The sequence below is a fragment of the Neopsephotus bourkii genome, unplaced genomic scaffold (genome assembly GCF_033783945.1).
Source record: "Neopsephotus bourkii isolate Nb327-2 ecotype Australia unplaced genomic scaffold, CSIRO-AGI_Nbou_v1 NB_744, whole genome shotgun sequence".
In the NCBI taxonomy this organism is placed as follows: Eukaryota; Metazoa; Chordata; class Aves; order Psittaciformes; family Psittacidae; genus Neopsephotus; species Neopsephotus bourkii.
Window position 1 is genome coordinate 102,235 of NW_026901242.1, and position 19,759 is coordinate 121,993.

The window sequence follows — 19,759 nt, forward strand, 5'->3', positions numbered from 1 at the left end:
TCTCTGAAACAGATGCAATCTCTGCATTGGACTGAAAACATGAAAGCCTGTATGTGCAGACAGCAGGAGATCTAGCATTTCAGGGGTGTGGTAACTGGGAAACAAAGACATGATGGCTGGTTTGTTCTAGCAATGGATGAATCAATTGCTACCAACTGGTGTCAAGAGATGCTCCCCCTCCCCATGCCCCCAAACAAACCAAAAGGAGGAAATTCTAACTTTTTTTTTTTTTTTTTCCATTCTGTTTCTAAAAGTCTGGATTCTGTGCTGGAGAGATAAAACTTCAGTGTTTTGTTTCTGATCTCTGACATGGAATATAAGAAGACTTCTGTGTTCATTTCAGGTTGCTGTCAATAATATTGTTACTTCTAACAAATTAATAGATGCAGGTAGTCTTGCTAGGCAATAGAAAAGATTGTGGGGGGTCGATCCTGGCTGGAGGCCAGGTGTCCACCAAACTGCTCTATCACTCTTCCTTCTCAGATGGATGGGAAGAGAAGACGATAATGAAAGGCTCGTGGGTCGAGATAATGACAAGGAGAGATCACTCATCAGGACATAAGGAGGTGATCCTGCCCCTCTACTCTGCTCTTGTGAGACCCCACTTGGAGTGTTGTGTACAGTTCTGGTGTCCTCAACATCAAAAGGACATGGAACAAGTCCAGAGGAGGCCACAAGGGCGATCAGGGGACTGGAGCACCTCCTGTATGAAGAAACACTGAGAAAGTTGGGGCTGTTCAGCCTGGAGAAGCTGCGTGAAGACCTCATAGCAGCCTTCCAGTATCTGAAGGTGGCCTAAAAGGATGCTGGGGAGGTACTCTTCACTAGGGACTGTAGTGATAGGAGAAGGGGTCACAGGTTAAAACTTAAAGCGGGGAAGTTTAGATTGGGTATGAGAAGTTCTTTACTGTTGGGGTGGTGAGGCACTGGAGTGGGTTGCCTGAGGAAGCTGAGTGCTCCAGTCGCTGGTGGTGTTCAAGGCCAGGTTGGACGGAGTCTCAGGTGACATGGTTTAGTGTGAGATGTCCCTGCCCATGGGAGGGGATTGGAAATAGATGATCTTAATGTCCTTTCCAACCCAAACCATTCTATGATTGTAAGTACCATCATGGGCAAATTTTGAAACGGGGTCACAACATTCTTTGGGTATCCCTCTGCTCCAGTTTGGGGTCGTCCCCATGCTGCAGGGGGATCTGTGCTCCACCACAGACCTCCATAGGCTGCAGGGCAGAGCCTGCCTAACCATGATCTGCACCACAGGTTGCAGGGGAATCGCTGCTCTGGCTCCTGGAGCACCTCCTACCCTCCCACACTGACTGACCTGAATATCAGGAGAGCTGTTTCTATCACATATTTCCACTCCTCTCTCCAGTTGCAGTTGTTTTTGCCCAGCAACTTTTCCCTCTTAAATGCGTTATCCCCGTGGGGCCACCACTGTTGCTGGTGAGCTTAGCTTTGGTTAGTTGCTGGTCTGTCGGAGCCAAATGGCAGTGGCTCTGTTAGACATGGGGGAAGCTTCTCACAGAAGCCGCCCCTGTAGGTCCTCCTGATACCAAACCTTGCCAGTCAAACACAATACAAAGGATTCTAGGTTTCATTAGCATACAGATGTTTAATATATCTATGTATAATTACAGGAGTAGCCAAACACATAAATACTTGAGTTTAGGCTAGTTGTGTTAGAACCTGGCTCCTTCTGTAGATAGTGAAGAACTGTCATAGTCAAAGGCTGATTCATCCTATTCTAATATGTTGTCTTTGGCTTTTGGTACAAACTGTCTTTGGGATCTGCCTAGGCTGTAGTTACATGCAGTAGAAATATTGTCAGAGGAGAAGGGTATGCTGTATTTTGTGCAGTTCTTCCTCTCCAGTTTAATAAGTGCAGGCTCAAAACCAGAACTTTCCTCATTCAATGACTGAGTAGATTTCAAGATTCTGACATGCCATCTTCCAAACAATTTGAATCAAAACTATACAGAGGGAAAAATCTGCCTCACTTTTTTTCCAGTGGAATCTTTTTGTTCAGTCTTCATGCCACTGGAAATAAACAGCGTTTGCTACACCACGCTTGCTTACTGCATTTGTGTTCCTATAGTTTAAAGGGTAGACTGTGGTCTGTACCATGTCTTCATTGAAACAGTTTGCTTAACCACTCCGCAGAGTGAAGACATTTGGTCTAGTTCCAAACTGAATTTAGTTTTGCATGTCTAACAATGCACCTGTCATAGAGGAATATATTCTGTTCTTGCTCTGTGTCTACAGCTTTCCTTATGAAACTGTGAGGGATGCTATTGGACTTTCTGAGTATTGCCATTGATTGGGTAAACATATGCTTTGGTAATGTAAATGTTAAATGGCTTCAGTATTGATTCAGAGAGCAATAGCAAGCTTTAAAATTAAATTGTTATGTGCCATCCCTTTCTCTTTTGTAGGATAACACTACCCTGGAACAATTGTAAACCTTATTTCCACAGCTGAAATAGAAAACCCAGAAAGCTAAGCTGCATTAAAAACCACTTTTGTTCCAGGAGTTTGGAAATCTGCCTAGAACACCTGACCCATTAATGGAGTAATATTGGCAAAGCTGTTCAGCCTTTGGTCTGGTTACTACCAGATTTCTAAGTCATACTGAACTCTCTGTGAACTTTCTAAAAAGAAGCTAGTTACCTTATTATTTCTGGGCAGATAACAGATTTGTAATTCTTAGAAGTACTGGACTTGTGCTGTGGGGCTAATGTGCTGATACGAGCTCAGTATTCACTATTAGTTTCTCTGAAGTCTGTGTGTCCCTAATAAACCTCTGGCAGCCTCTCCTCATACATGACCTGCTTTAAGCGGGTGTCTGAGCACAGTTTTTCTGCATGAAACACAGTGTCCTTGCGGCTTGTCCACTACTGGCTTGGGACTTATGTTCTTCATTTGTCATATCCCAGCAGCTGCTTGAACTTGGATGCGTTTTTTGTACTTGGAGAGACTCTTGAAAGGAGACAGTAATACTCCTCTCAGCATAGATTTTAGCTTTATGAGTAGTTGGGAATCAGGGTAACTGCATATCTTAGAAGGTTATAAGACTTTTTTCCAATCCAGCACTACTTCAGTCATCTTGTAGAGAATTGTAAACTCTCTTTTGCGGAGAAGTGCGGCTGTGTCTAGACTTAGGCCACACCACTTACAATTATTCGATAGCATGTTCTGGTGTGCACAGATCTTATTCTGCACTCCTGATTATCTCCATGGTGAAAGATGAAGTTCTTAGCACCAGTGATGGGTGCTTATTGGGACCATTCTCATAATGAATTTCTGGCAATATTGAGCTGCTTGAGACAGTGTTTAGTAGATGCAATTTCACTAGACAGCAGTTTGCAGAGCACATCATTTGAAGTGAAGGGTGTTATTTTTAACATAGGTCTTTGTCTGAAGTTTTTTTTGCGGTTGATTGCTGCAAAAAAATGTTCTGCCTCAACATAGATTTAGTGGCTTACTGGTCTTGATAGCTGGATTTGATTAGTTGTGAAAGACACCTAGTAGAGTGAGATCTGTCTTTGGTTTTGTGGTGGTTATGTAAAGATTACCTGTTGGAGGGTATCTTTGCAAATAGTACCTCTTCACTGTGTGCTGTTTTTGAATTGCCTGAAAAACTGTATGTAAATAACAGACTGAGGGACACTATTCACTTAAAGATCATACAGAACTACACACAATTATTTTTCTTTCTAGGGAAAGGAATTGTGCAAAAGAAGAAGGCATGCACCTTTATGCAAAAAACAAGCAGTCAAAAGATTGCTGTGCTGAAAGTATATAAAATACTTTTATTTATGCTCTTCAGTGTTGCTCTTGTTTGAAGACTTTGTGGAGCTAGTGTTGCATGTCCAGGTTTCTATAAGAAAGAGCATAAGAGAGTATTGATTTTTGTTATTATTTTTATTATTATTTTTTATTGCCATTGTCCGTTCTTCACTTTCTGCTTTTCTTCTCTTGCAAATACTCAACTTTTACTTAAGCAAACAACATGCAATCAGACAGCTTAGCTGAAAAAACTATTTGTGGCCTCTGTAAATAACTAATGATGAAATCTTTTCACACATAAATTAAACGGTTAAGTTAGGGAAAGTCTCTTTCAAATGGTTTTAATCATCCTCAAGAAATCCTGCCCCAAAATTGTTTGTGCAGAATAGGAACTCCAAAGCCTTGATGTCCTTTATTAAATTCTTCAAAAGAGAAGCTCTAGCTCTGTGCTGTCTCTGTACTGATTTTAAAACAGGTCTTTTGTTCAGCTGCAAAAGTGTTTGAGTTGAAACTCTAGAGAGAGTTTAGATACTTTTAAAACACAGTTAAAACTTTTGCCAAAGACAGAATGAGCAGCAGGTTTCCTGCCTGCCTGAGCTCTAAAACAAGCTAAATCAAGTTCCTTCCTCTCTGATCTCCACTGTTGTCAGTTGAGCCCCCCAATCTGGATTCCCCTCATCTCTGTGGAGGTTTGGATTTGGATCAAAGCCTTCTTTCAGGTGCTGCAGTTTTAACAACAGATCATTCCTGACATTTGCTGTATTATTTGCCTGACATTCTCCAGGCAAAATATTCACTGAACCACTCTGCTTTATGGTATTTTCAGTGTCCCTATTGCATCCATTGCTCATCATGAGGTACTTCCGTCAGTCAGGTCTTCCTCAGAGGAGACAGAAGGAGGAGATGAGATTTCATCTGCTGGGGGGGCAGTGGGAAAGAATGGCAACAGAAGAAGGGAGATTCCTGTAAAGCACAGACAGGTCACATTGGCAGGCAAACTGAAAGTTGTCCAAGTGGAGATAGCATTAACACTGGCGTATGGATTACTGAACAGCCCCTTCCCCTGCTGATTGATGTAGCCTAGTTTTATCCATCATTATGCAGTTTTAGGACATTTTTCTCTCCTTAATGTGCAGTTAATCATACTGCTTTATGGTGTGTATGAGCTGCATATTTCAGGCAAACCTGTCTGTATATTGCTCCTCTGGTCTCAATTGTCTACCTGGAGAGGAAAGGAGTCAAGGATTTTCTCTGCAAATGAAAACTGAGATTGTCATTTAGAAAATAATAGAGGCTGAGTCTTTTAATAGGGCTTTACTTATTTTCTTTCTGCAGAAGCGCGTATTTCAAAACTCAAACTTTTTGGCATTTTAGTGTAGGAGCCCAAATAGCTCCCATCTCTGAAGGATTCTGGCATAGTTTTCTGTAGGCAGTGAACCACAGGGAGTCCAGTTAGTTATGGCTGCTGTTACTGGTAAACCTCTACCCTATACATGACAAGCATGGAAGCAAATCAATGGATCATGACATCCAACAGGTTATAATGCCCCTGGCAACCAGTCTTTGATCAGAAACCAGAATCAAAGGAAAAAGTCACTCTCAAAATTCTGGCTAAATCTGCAAACATAATTTAGCCTATGCAGTGATACATACAGTAGGTATCAACACAGTAGGTACTCAACATGCAGTGGTACCTACACATACAGTAGGTTGTCAATGGCTGACATAGAGGCTATCTGCTGGTAGTTTTCAGAAAAATGGTTCTGTGCTCTATGTTAATACACCCAAGTTAAGATGTGCAAAAGAAGGAAAGTGTAATCTAGATTATAGTATTCTCCTGTTCTTTGGATTTATAAGTCAGGATTTCAAGGCAGCTAAGAGACAAATTTTAAACTAGTGGTTATAAGACCAGGAAATTCTCATTGTCAGTGCTCAGTGAAATAATATGTTTATGTTAATGAATCATGGCTTGACTTCGTGAACGAAGATTTGGGAGTGTTAATGAATACTTCATTAATATATATATATATTATATGTGTGCTCCTACATTTCAACTTAGATACTTATAACTTCGTGTCATAAGTATCTTAACCAGTGAATTCTCAAATACTAAGACAAATATCTGTCTAGAACCCTTTTTTTTTTTAATTTATTTTACCCAGTGTACATTTGTACATGAAATCATCTATTTCTGTCTAGAGCTTTATAATTGGACTGTCATGTTATAGCTGGAGAGCTCAAATCCACTCTTTAAAAGATATTTTTAGCTGAATCCTTGACTTATTTTCACATCTGGAAGAGTTAAAATATTCAAATCTGTTTTCTTGAAATGTACCCAAGGTTTTTGTGGTGGCCAAAGACTAAGGGGATGCCAACTGGGATGGTTTCAGCTAGGATCGCCAGTTCCCATGCCTCTCTGTAGACACACAGAGACTTCTGTATGGACATGTTGAAAGAGATTGTTTGAAACATGCCACAGTTTAATTTGTACATTTTGAAAGCTGAACTAGAAACTTATTATTTCTTGGAAATGTGAACATAGTTTAGTAACTGGATGATAAAAATACCCTTAAAATACTAATCCAACGCCAGAAAGCGTAGCAAACCCCCGACGTTGTGAATATACAGAATAGCCACAAAGGCAGGCAGTTTGTATGATGGACATAAATGGACATCCTCTTTAACAACTTTGCTTGAAAAATTTTCTTTAAAAGATGCCAATGGTATTCCCTATCCTGTGTATTCTGTATTATTTTTTATCTGTGAGTGCTGAGCTGCCATTTACTCTCATACTGTAATACTGTAGATACTCATGGCAACCACTATTCCAAGCAGTAATGACACCATGTTTGGGCTAACGAATTAAACAACCCAGAATTCTTTGGCAATGCTGCTGAGTGGCATAGAACAACAGTCTGTGAGCATCCATTAGATTTTCCCAGCCTCTTGAACAGAGTGGCCACATCCTGACTACTTAGCGGGGTCTTTGTCCACTCCTGTGCCATGATCAGGAGTTGTTTGATAGCATGCTCACTGTCCTATACTGAGGCCATCCTGCAAACCGTTCACTTTAATAGAGTAGTGAGGAATGGGGTTGATTGAAGAATAGGGTGGATTGAAGAATGGGGTTGATTGAACAATAGGGTTGTAAATAAGTAACCTTAAGAATGCTAGGCTCTGTTAGCAACTATAGAGAAAAGGAATTGCTAAGATAAGCTTTGACAGAGCCACCTGGTGGTTACTGATATGACTGATATGACAACCATCCTGAAACAAAGTGATGAAGAAATAACCACCAGGGGTCCAAAAGCCCACTACCACATTTTTGTATGCATACAGGAGGCATTCTCTAAAAGGTGTGATGTAATGTATGTAATCTAATGAATATGTATGTTTAAAGACAATATAATCACAGCCTGGTTGATGCTTGGCAGAGGCACGCTTGGAGGAGTTCCCCCGTGTCTCCCAGTGCCACAATAAAGAATACCTGCTTATCAACTTCAAACTTTGTTGACCATTTCCTGGAGTTTTCTCCGAATCAGTAGGCAAACAAGTTCTAAAACCAGAATGTGCTTGTTCCCTGAATATATGTAACTTACTGGAGTAGGCAAAGCCTGAGGGGCAAATTCTCATTGCATATTTTTGTTAAGACAGAAAGGACTTGTGAGTATGGAGTACCATTTTGCTCCATGAAGATTCAGGAGTGGCATTGTATGTCCAAAGAGCACATCACCTGGATAGGAACCTAGTTAGTGGAGGATGCTCTGTGTCCAGGCAGAGTATCTCTCTTGGGACAGTGAGGCTACAGAGCACTGCGGGCAAGGATGGCTTAGAAACGTGAGGATGACATTTACAGAAAGCTGGAAGTGTCGGTGGTTTATAGCAGGAGGTCAAGAAGGAAAAAGCCAGTTCTATTACAGTAGTGGAGCCTCTCTTTACTCCAAAATAGAAAAGTCAAATAAAAGTGTATGAGAATTGCTTCTTCTTATGGAAATATGGAAGCAAGCTTTCAGGAGAGATTTCTGCTTGAAACTGCTGACGTATAACTAGGGGTGGTTTTTTTGTTCAAAAGATTTTGGTTCATTGGTCAAGCTGGAAAGTGAGAGGAATTTGATAAGAGAAAAATGACACATAGTTGAGGGTGCACTCTGAAACGTGATTTTGTTGTGTCAAAAAACCAAAAGGAAAAACAGAAAGTTATTTCAGGTTTAAAACCATTCTGCTCAAACATAAATAAAGCATTTTTGTTTGCTAGGGTGAAACGAAGCATTTTTTAGCTTTCATGTTCTTCAGCTGGTTTTAAATAAACAGAACTATTCAGGCTGAAAAGGTTGCGTAATTTTGAAAAAAGTTTCATTTTGGAAGTATTGAAGTGAAGCATCTTACTTTTATGGTGTTTGACAGTTGATTTTAAAGTATCAACATTAATTTGTGAATAGTTTCAGTTGACCTCAATCTACATGTTTGGTGACAAAAGTAGCAGGCTTAACATTTTCCTGCAGATCTGGGCTGTATTCATATGTCAGAACAGTACTTCCTCCATCACTTGAATGTACAGTTGTAGAGACAATCAGTTAAACATTGTAGTAATGTCAGAAATAAATGCTGTAATCATATTTTGATGAACACTCTTAATCCTAACTCGCAGAAGTCAAGAATATTGGTCATTGCTAACTGTTCGTACAGAAGAGTGTTTCTGAGCATTTTTTTAGTTGCAGGATCAAGTGGTTTGGGTAAGAAAATAAAAATAGGAATTTGTACAGTTTTCATTTATGTCCAGATAATAGTGGGCTAAAGTTTGAGTGATCCTTTGTGGCTTTCCTTCTGTTGGCTTTCCAGTATGTATAGAACTGCTGTTTTTTTTTAAAATGTCTTACAGATGCTTCATGGATCATCAGTGGTTAGGAAACACTGCTACAGACAGTCTGTGAATTAAGGAGGTCAACTTTTGGTATTTAACTAGCCTTAACTGCTAATAACAAATAGGAGCTCTACTGAATTTCACTGTGATGTTTAACCTCTTGACACATTTTTCCCAATCTGTTACAATCAGTTTCTGTTGTTTTTGTTGGAGAGTGAATGAAGGAAATACTGGAATTACAAAGAGAGGAGAGATGTAATGTCTTTTAAGGTGCTACCAAAAGTAATGTCTAAGTGTAGAAAACACTGAGATAAATATCTTTAAGGTAGAGGCCTACTGTACAGGTAATACAGCTCAAGCACAAAAGCTACAGTTTAGTGCAGAAACCTACAAACTTACAATATTTGGAAATAATTGCTGAGATTTATAGAACTGCTATTCATTTCCAGAAGTCAGTGGAAATAACAAAGAGCAAATTTGATTAGTGTTTTAAAACATACTGTATGATTGGAAGTTAGAGTTGATTATTATGGAATATTGTTAAGTTTCTGTTTCTTCATAGAGCGTATTTAGACTGTGAGCCCCCCTCCTAACAGAAAGCTTTATACAGGGAGCACGAAACTCCTTTGTTAATTACAAGATACTGCCCCAGAGCAGCTAGTCAATAGCTATTAGGTTTTGTAGAGACTCAATGCATGTAGACAGTGTTTGTTCATGGTACCCAGTAGGATGTCTGGAGAGGGGACACATATTAGAGGCAGGAGCAGTGTTGCATCCTGCAGGGAGGCTGCATCCTGTTTTGGGACCACCCAGCAGGCTTTGTAAATACAAGAGTGGTGGCATCTCACGTCTGCTGTGTGCTGCCTGTGTATGTTTGTCTTTGACTTCCTATTCCTCCATGAGAAGAGGCACAAGCATCTGGTCCCAGCTGGTTCTGTACTGATTGTTTGCAGGCACAGGATGACACAAGTAGCTGTTTTTTCTGTATTAACTGAAGGAAAATGATGATTCAGGGGTGAGTTACTGCTGTTCACAGTTGGCTCTCGGAGACCTAGAGGGGGCTCTTAAACACAACCAACATTTCTGATTCTACATGTGGGAGCATAAGCAGGCAAAATAGTGCTGGGTATATTGTTTTTGTGATGACAGTGATAGTACAGGTTGGGTCTTGTCAAGGGTATCTGTGTGGAGCAAATTCTTCCTCAGTTGCAAGGCTGAAAAAGCCATTATGGGCATCTTGGGGGTATGGAGCAGCAGTCTATCCTCTCCAGGGTTTTGCAGGGTCATCTTCAGCGCTTGCAGAAGGCTGAGCAAGACTGCAGGTGGGAAGAGGCCTCTTGTTTTCCCTCAAGGGGAATCCCAAATCCTCCCCTTCTGCTCTGCAGCTGTTTATCCCTTATCAAACCAGAGGAAACTTACACCCTGGCTGGAGGATGGATGAGTGATGGTTTAGTGCAAGGTGTCCCTGCCCATGGCAGGGGGCTGGAACTAGATGATCTTAAGGTCCTTTCCAACCCAACACTTTCTATGATTCTATGAGTGTGGAAGGAAGCACATGTTACGAACTGGAAGAGAACATTATGCTGACATACCTGCCCCCTTTGCTGTACTTCAGCTTGTGGTTGTATTGGGGAACAAAAGGAAATGTTTCCTCTATATTTTAAAAAATTCTCCCATATTTTAAACGTTTTCCCCATATTTTAGGACTTTGATGGGTATCTGTACCACGGGGAATTCGGTGTCTGATAAAACAGGAGCTGCACAACTTTCCCAGAGTAAAATGTTTGCACAAGGAAATGCACCATTTTGCTTACAATCCCTGAATCAAATTTGATCATTTTCAGTCATCCTTTCTTGAAGAGAGGACTGCTAATGTTCACCAGTTTTAGATTCAGTAATTAGATTCAGTGATGGATTATGAATTTAAGTAAGTTGGTGTGGGTGCATAAGCTGCCTTAATGACTTTTGCCCAAGAATCCCCATGGTACAGCACCCAGTCTCATGGCTTGTTACTTGAGAGACTGACCCCCACCTCCCTTCATCATCCTTTCAAGTAGTTGCAGAGAGTGATAAATTCCCCCCTGAGCTTTCTCTTCTCCAGACTAAACACCCCCAGGTCCCTCAGCCGTTCCTCATCACATTTGTGCTCCAGACCCCTCACCAGTTCTGTTGCCCTCCTGTGGACCCGCTCCAGCAACTCAGTGGCTTCCATATAGTGATTAAGGTCCTTGTAGCCTTCTAGCCTTATTCCTGATTTGTAGGTTGGTGACCTCTGATCACCAGCATATACCCAGTTTAGGTTTTTTTATTACGTGAATAAAATTTATAGAACATTAATAGGAATTTTTGGAGTCTGATTCAAGAGCTGCTGGATACTATTTCTTTAACCTCACTGGAAAGCAGATCAACCCTGACAAAGCACAGACAGCTATTTCAAGATGCCACTTCCAGTTATTTGCATTAATTTTGCACAAATGAATTTTCATAAAGATGTGTAATAAGAAAAAATATTAATAAAGCCCATATGTTTCAATTCTCATTTACATCATAATGGCTCTCCAAAATGGCATTTGTCTGTCATTCTTAGGTCAACAGTTCTTAAATTATTTGGTAAGAGACATTAAGACATAATTTACTGAGAATTTTTAATCTGCAAATTTGCTTTACAGTGAGATGTATTCTGTTGTAGGAGATACTTGGTTTTCATCAAATTAAAATAGGATTGTGCTGCAAGTTGAATTGTTCTCAGATGCTGTTTTGCCAAGTGCTAGCTTAATTAATAGAAAAGTCACTTTTTTCTTCTAATCCATCACATTAATGTTTTTCATCAAAAAAAGAGAAACCAGCCACTGAAGTTATTCTGTGAATCTGTTCCCTAAATGAATGAGCATGGAAAGTTCAAATGAGATTAAGTAACATGCTCCTAGAAAACCAACCTATGCAACTATAATTTTTTATTGTCCCTTATTGACTTAGGAATCCCTGGAAGAAACATTCAGGCAGAAGGAGAATTAAGTGCAAAATGCAGACAGCTCCGGGCATAGCTATTTCCCACAGTGTTGTTCTCTGTGTATCTCCTGATAACAGTGGCTCAGAACATTTATAATTCCGTCCTTCTAGCGTAAGTGGCAATGAGCAGCAGACACACTCAGCAGCAGTATCTGATTGAGGGCATCAGTCAGCACAGGTCCGGTTTTAGCTTCATTCTGGATTAGAGAGGTGTAGCTCCGCTGTTTGATACTGTATGTTTCTGACAGCGGGAATGTTAAACAAGGCTCGCAAAGTTGTAACCTGTCTTTGTTTGTGCCTGTTTTTGTGGAGACTTGGCAGTTTTCAACATGGGAAAATACATGATTAAATAGCTGTAATAGTTTCCTGTGTGAATACTGCTTCACACTGGTAAAGCATTTGTGTAAAGCATTTAGCTTAGCCTGTTTCAGAAATGCGTATAAAAAGAGCTGGTTTGGTTACCTGTACTGTTCTAAACTCACAGTCTTTCGTCCCTGTTTTCTAACAGTTTTTCCATATACTATGTGAGTCCTTACTCTGGCGTTGTCAGTATCCAGACTTAGTTTCATTGTGGATATTTATACCCAGGATTCTATATATATAATAGGATAAAATGCATATAGTAAAATATTGTTATATGATACAATGTGTACAAAATTTTAGTGTATTTGGTTTCACTGAACTTCTCCATATAGCTGCCTTATTTCAGCACATAGTTAGAATAGGGGAAGGGGTTCACTTACCGTGTTTGAGTTTTGTAAATAGTTAAGTTCTTGGTATAAATCCACTATTAGTGTTGATTCCTTAATGAGTGAAAGAGAAGGTTTCACTGTCCTGGGAAATCCCTAAAAATGGTCAGAAAATAATCACATTTCAGAAAACTGTGTTTATTTCTTCTGGTTACTAGCCTTTTAATTCTTATTATCTGAGTCACTCCTCAGCCTTTCCTGTGTTTAGTCTATGGATGGAACTGTATATGCTTTTTAGTGCTTGGTTAATGTCATTAGTGATAATTTCACATGTTTATTCATCTTCCCTTGCACAATGACTCTGTTCCAAAGAGTTTATTGACCTCTTGAAGAACTTATCCCCAAACTGTAGTCTTTTTTTTTAAATAGTTAAATACACGTCTTAGAGCAAAGTGAAGGCCCTAAGGAAAAAAAAGCATAACATGACAAATTCTGACCAGTGTGGGATTTACTAGTCTAGCATCATTCATATCTCATGTCCGGAGATGCAGTATTTTGACTGTGAATAATACAGGGTGGTAAAAATGAAAGCACTCTTGCACAAAGGGAAAGGAGGTGAGGATAGAAAGTTGAGACATTAAATTGGTTGTCTGACAGCCTTCATTCGTAGCCTGCATTCTCCTCTCCTGGGAATTTCCAGACATTTTCACCTAGCTGTTTCAAAGCCATGTGTATCTCCAAAGATGCTAAAAGGTGGCTGTGTGCAGTTAGAACCTTGAAGGTCCTCTTGTGTTGCACTGTATGCTGCACTCATCTTTAAGTAACACCTGAATGAAACAAGGTGGAAAAAAGCCTTTGATATGGAAATATCCCATAAAGCCTTATAGTGAGGTGAGTCGTATCTGTTTTTTACGAGAGTTTTTTTTGGGGAAAAAACAGAAACTAACAAAAAAACCCTAATAAAGCAACATTTTGAGTGAATGAGTTGTTCAAAGAGGAAGAACTTGGATGTTTTTCATAGTGAGACTATTGATACTAGTTCTTAAAGATTAGAAAGCTCTTTCTTGATAGGGATTGGCAAATGTTGATACATCTCTGTTGTCACCTAATAAAAAATGAATTGATTTTATTGTCACCTAACGAAAAATGAAATTTGAGCCATAAAGGAGAACATACCTTTCCTGTGTTACATGGAAGCCATACAGCTTTAAACTGTACTGGAGAAGTTTGTGCAATGTGGTTTTCCATATGTTGTTGAGGCTTACAATTAACTTAAAATCTTTCCTTGTAGTTCAGAGTTAAGGGTCCTGTACGTTGTAGAATTTGTCAAGTAGGGTTTGTGTGGGTAATTTCTGGGGACTTCTTTATTTCTCACTAAAACCGGTCTGGATTTAGATGTTAAAGACCAGCCCTTTTGCCGAAACTCATTAGTCATTTTTATCTTGAACTTGAAAAATTGATGGTCAGGTTTGAGATCCTCAGGACAGTGAGAAGAGCGTGCAGCAAGCTCACTGCCCTGGACTTCAAGTGGGCAGATTTTGCCCTCTTCAGGAACCTGCTTAGTAAGGTTCCATGGGATATAGCCCTACAGGGCAGGGGGGCCCAAGACTGTTGACTGATATTCAAGGATCACCTGCTACAATCTCAGGAGTGTTGCATCCCAACTAGAAGGAAGTGCAGCAGGAGGGCCAGGAGACATCCTTGGATGGATAAGGAGCTGCTGAGGAGACTTTGAGGGGAAAAAAGAGGCTTGTAAAAGGTGGAAGCAAGGACACGTGGCGTGAGAAGAGTACAGGGATGTTGTCCGGGAAGCTACGGACCAGGTTAGGAAAGCTAAGGCCCAGCTGGAATTAAACTTGGCTAGGAATGTTAAGGATAACAGGAAGGGATTCTACAGGTACATAGCAAATAAAAGACAGACTAGGGACAACGTGAGCCCTCTACAGAGCCTATCAGGAGAACTGGCAACCATGGATTTGGAGAAGGCTGAGGTTCTGAATGACTTCTTTGCCTCATTCTTCACCGGCAAATATTCTGACCACACCACCCAAGTTTTGGAAGGCAGACGCAGGGACTGTGAGAATGAAGAGCATAGGCCACTGTAGGAGAGGATCTGGTTTGAGAGCATCTTAAAAATCTGAATGTGCACAAGTCCATGGGTCCTGATGAAATCCATCCCTGGGTCCTGAAGGAGCTGGCGAATGAAGTTGCTAAGCCACTGTCCATCATATTTGAAAAATCATGGCAGTCAGGTGAAGTTCCTGACAACTGGAAAAAGGGAAATATAACCCCCATTTTCAAGAAGGGGAAAATGGATGACCCGGGGAATTACAGACCAGTCAGTCTCACCTCTGTGCCTGGCAAAATCTTGGAGCAGATTCTCCTGGAAGGCATGCTAAGGCACATGAAAAACAACAAGGTGCTTGGTGACAGCCAGCATGGCTTCACTAAGGAGAAATCCTGCCTGACCAATTTGGTGGTCTTCTATGATGGGGCTATGGAACTGATGGACAGGGGTAGAGCAGTTGATGTCATCTACCTGGACTTGTGCAAAGCATCTGACACTGTCCCTCATGACATCCTTTTCTCTAAATTGGAGAGACATCAATTTGATAGGTGGACCACTCGGTGGATAAAGAACTGGCTGGATGGCTGCACACAAAGAGGTCAATGTCTCAATGCCTGGCTGGAGACCAGTAACGAATGGTATCCCTTAGGGATCAGTGTTGGGACGGTCTTGTTCAGCATCTTTGTCTGTGACATGGACAGTGGGATTGAGTGCGCCCTCATCAAGTTTGCTGATGACACCAAGCTGTGTGGTTCGGTTGATACGCTGGAGGGAAGGAATGCCGTCCAGAGGGACCTTGACACGCTTGTGAGGTGGGCTGATGCCAGCCTTATGAAGTTTAACCATGCTAAGTGCAAGGTCCTACACCTGGGTTGGAGCAATCCCAGGCACAGCTACAGGCTGGGCAGAGAAGAGATCCAGAGCAACCCTGTGGAGAAGGACTTGGGGGTGTTGGTGGATGAGAAAATGAACATGAGCTGTCTTCAGTGTGTGCTCGCAGCCCAGAAGCCAACCGTATCCTGGGCTGCATCAAAAGGAGTGTGACCAGCAGGTTGAAGGAGGTGATCCTGCCCCTCTGCTCTGCTCTCATAAGACCTCAGTTGGAGTATTGTGTACAGTTCTGGTGTCCTCAACATAAAAAGGACATGGAACTGTTGGAACAAGTCCAGAGGAGGCCACGAGGATGATCAGGGGACTGGAGCACCTCCTGTATGAAGACAGGCTGAGAAAGTTGGGGCTGTTCATCCTGGAGAAGAGAAGGCTGTGCAGAGACCTCATAGCAGCCTTCCAGTATGTGAAGGGGGCCTATAAGAATACCGGGGTGGGACTATCCATTAAGGACTGTAGTGATAGGAGCAGGGGTCATAGGTTAGAACTTCAACAGGGGAAGTTTAGGTTGGATATAAGGAAGAAGCTCTTTACTGTAAGTGTGGTGAGGAACTGGAATGGGTTGCCCAGGGAGCCTGGCAGTGTTCAAGGCCAGGTTGGACAGAGCCTTGGGTGTCCTGGTTTAGTGTGAGGTGTCCCTGCCTATGGCAGGGGGGTTGGAACTAGATGATCTTAAGGTCCTTTCCAACCCTAACTATTCTATGATTCTATGAAAATGTTGTCATCTGCACCATTTCTCTTGGTTACACAGTGATATATGGCTGTATATCACATATGACTCATGCAACATTGTGTGTGACTTGTTTGCATGAATCAAGTTTTCTAATAAAAGCTTCACATCTGCAAAATTATCTCCCATGACTGATAGAAACTTCCTTTCTGAGTATTTTCATGCAATTTGGTAGCTGAAACTCTTGGCAACCTTCTTTTCCTTAAGTCTTAGACTATGCTGGACATGCTTTCAGCACTACCTTAATTTTTGTTCCAAGGACTAGAGTTTGCTGTGCTCAGCATGTATGATGGAAGAGCATGGGGAGGCAAGCTTTTTTCAGACAGTACTGTATGTTACTAGGTCTCAGATCAACCATCACTCCTTGGGTATTCCTGAACTGGTGGGCTTCTAGTCAAGATTTCTATTCCTGGACAAGAAGGTGCCTGGGATTTCTCAGCAAATCTGCAATCACTTTCAATACTTTTCTAATTTAAGGTAAAAGCAAGGTGAGGTTATTTTACCCCAGAATGAAAAGCTTAACAGAGACAATTATCATTTGAAGAGGCAAAAGCATTAGAACCATACTGTATACCTGCATGTATGTTAGTGTAGTTCCTACAAGTTCTTTCTCTCTGCTTCATCTAAGAAAGCTGCCAGGAGACCAGCAGGGATCCAGTCCTCAGATGACACCCTTCCAGGTTAGATCCCTGCACTGGATGGGATAGGTTGCTGAGCCCTGCAGAGTTTTGTCTGCAGAATCCCTTTGCTACCTGGCATTAATTTTCACAACTTAAGTCTGTTCTGAAATCTTGTAGTACATAGCCTCATGCTCAACCAGCACTCCAGACTTTTTCCTGAGAGTTGTTCACTGTATGGCTTCAAATATTTTTACCTACAGTGCCATCACTTGTCTAGACAATAAACAAAACTCTTTGCTAGATGTGAATACAAAGCCTGACAGCTTGCCTCATATTTTGACTGTAAACAAATCACTTAACCAACAATGTGAACAGATTTTTTTTTTTGTTTAAGTAGCTGTGGAGAAGGTTTTTCTCAGCACAAAACCCTTAAAAATGTAGATACTGAGAAGTGTGCTTTATGAAAAAAGGGATGCTGAAAACCATGTGTCCTGGTTTCAGCTGAATCCAGGTCATCATGCAAATGTAGAAGAGGGACTGATGAATGCAGCTCATAAATAGCCCCTCATAGAGGTGGCTATTGCAGTAACGAAACAAAGATTGAGTTATACAGCAGGAGTGATGCTGTAGACCGGGTTAGTAGGGTTAGGGTAGAGGTTGTAGCTGTCATACTCCATCTCCCTTCTCTTGAAACAAAACCGCTTTGACTCTAAACAAACAAAACCAAATAAACACCCACTTTCTTTATCTTTACTCACAAATTATAATCTTTCACAGAATCATAGAATCATAGAATAGTTAGGGTTGGAAAAGACCTTAAGTTCATCAAGTTCCAACCCCCCTGCCATGGGCAGGGACACAGGCAACAAGCTATTTTTCCATGCAGCTAATTCTTCAATACTAAGATACAAAAATGAGTGCCTTTCTTTGAGTCCCTTGGCTTGGTGGGAAGGCAACTTTCTTTATTAACTTTTTTCTACTTACATATGTACAGGACAGTCTCTGTGTGTGGGTGCACAGGATGACGCTGACAAGTGATTTTGGTTGGTAATCACAAGGGAAACTGATATGCATGGGGTTTCTTTTGCACAGTCTTTTTTATCACAGTTCATGAATAGTAAAAATTACCAACTTTTATGTTTACTGAATTTTTTTTTTACATTTATTCAAACTTGTCTTACATTCCATTATTATTTGTCTTGCCAAGCAGGTAAAAAGTTTTATGGTTCTTTGTACTTCACAAGTAGTACTTAAGCATCTTTTAAAATGCAGATGCCCATTCTTGCAAAAAGAAGTCTATGCACAGCTATATTTATTTATTTACTACATTCTAAATCAACAATATAGATGTTGTTCTTCATATTATATTATTTCAGCTTCATTACAGTGTCCTGATCCAGGGAGGTACTGGTTTCCAATATTAGGATGAACCTGTCTGGGGTAATTTTGGAGGTTTTTGTGCTTCCTGGTGGCATGTGCCTGGTGCTGGTTGAAATCCTGAACTGGTGCTGCAATGCAGTGCTAACTGGTCACAGTGTGTATCAACTAATGGAGCTGCTGTCTACTACACACTTGTGCACTGTGGTTCAGTTTTAAATGTGTGATGTGCCTGCTGTAGTTTTGATTATTAATGTGACATATTTCAATTTTACACATAATATGTTATCAGTGCCAGCATTTCTTTCTCTAGGCACCTTTCAGATGACCTTGGAGATCTTATTTCTAAAAATCTGTGCATCTTCCTTTGATATCTTGATTTATTGCATATGTGCAGTCACCTTTTACCCTGAAAGATGTATTATAAACATCATTAATTGTCCAGTGGTGCTACATTTTGTAGAAATGCAAGATGCCATGGTAAATTCTGGCTGCATCTAAGTCTTTGAAAGGGCGAACAGTGCATTCGTTACAAAGGTGTAACAGATTTTCTCCTGGGGTGAACACAAGATTTGGGACCCAGCTGCCAGGTCATCCATTCTTTAAGGAAAGAGTGGCTCGAGTACTAAGTGCAGAGCAACAGTTAGTGCTGGGACTTGGAGGGGTGGAGGTAATGCTGAACATCCTTTCCCAGCACTGGACATTCTGCTGGGCAGGCTGAAAGCACTTGGAGGTAGGCACAGTCTTTCTGGTGTGCAGATGTGCCCCATCTGGAATAAGGTCATCCTCTTTCACGAGTGAGAAGCAAAAGGACTACTGCAGTATCTATAATAGCAACAAGGAAGGATGCTCCTCATCAGTCCTAGCACTGGGGGAATCCCAGCACTGTAGAAGTATTTCTTTGGCTTCTGGGTTGGAAAAATGCCACCAGTTGCTGTCAAACTGGCATCTCTTCATTTCTTTTTCAGACCTAGTGATATTTACATCCCCAGTATTTCCCTGGTAATACAACTGGCGCTCAAAGCTACAGTGAGTGGAGGGTAGTTATCCCCACTTGCTATCAGCAAGCTTGATAGCAACTCTACAGAGCAAAGACTTCTTCCTGGAAAGCGGTAGCTGCACAAATCCCAAAATTGTAGTGGAAACACTGTCTTTTCTGTTAATCAGACAGGATAGCAGCCCCTGAGAAGCCTATGGTTTGTCTGCCTGATTAGTATTTAGATGACACCTACTGGTGAAGTATCCCTATTCTTGAGGCATATTTTCCATGCACCGAACAAACTAATCTTGGATGTGCCACAGCACTGGCCTTAATGTGCCATTCTGCTGAGAATTAAGAGCTGCCAATGGATAAAGCATATCCTTTATCATCACTATGAACTGGTGTCACTGGAGAGCTTAAAGCCAGACCACAGAATAGAAATTCCTTGAAAATGACATCCCCAATGTAATATTTTCTTAGCTTGGTTCTGTCTTGTACCTTAATCTGTGGCATTTGAGTAGAGATAACTTCTGCATGTCTATTTAATCCATCTAGGGGTGTGTATCAGAACATTGCTGGATAGGGCCCTTAGCAAACTGCTGTCACTTTGGAGTTAGCTTTGCTGTGTGTCAGGTAGGTGGCAGCCAGAAGTCCCTTCCAACATATATCAATCGTTCTGTGATTCTGTGATGCTGCCATTCCATCTGCAAGTGTTACAGCTGTACACTTCAAATCAAGCTTGAAAATAT

The 19,759-nt window shown here is 41.0% G+C and overlaps 1 protein-coding gene across 1 annotated transcript in view; it reads left to right on the forward strand.

The window, feature by feature from the left end:
* Positions 1 to 19,759, forward strand: part of ADAMTS12 (ADAM metallopeptidase with thrombospondin type 1 motif 12) — a 158,092-nt gene that overhangs the window by 63,085 nt on the left and 75,248 nt on the right. The window lies entirely within an intron of this gene.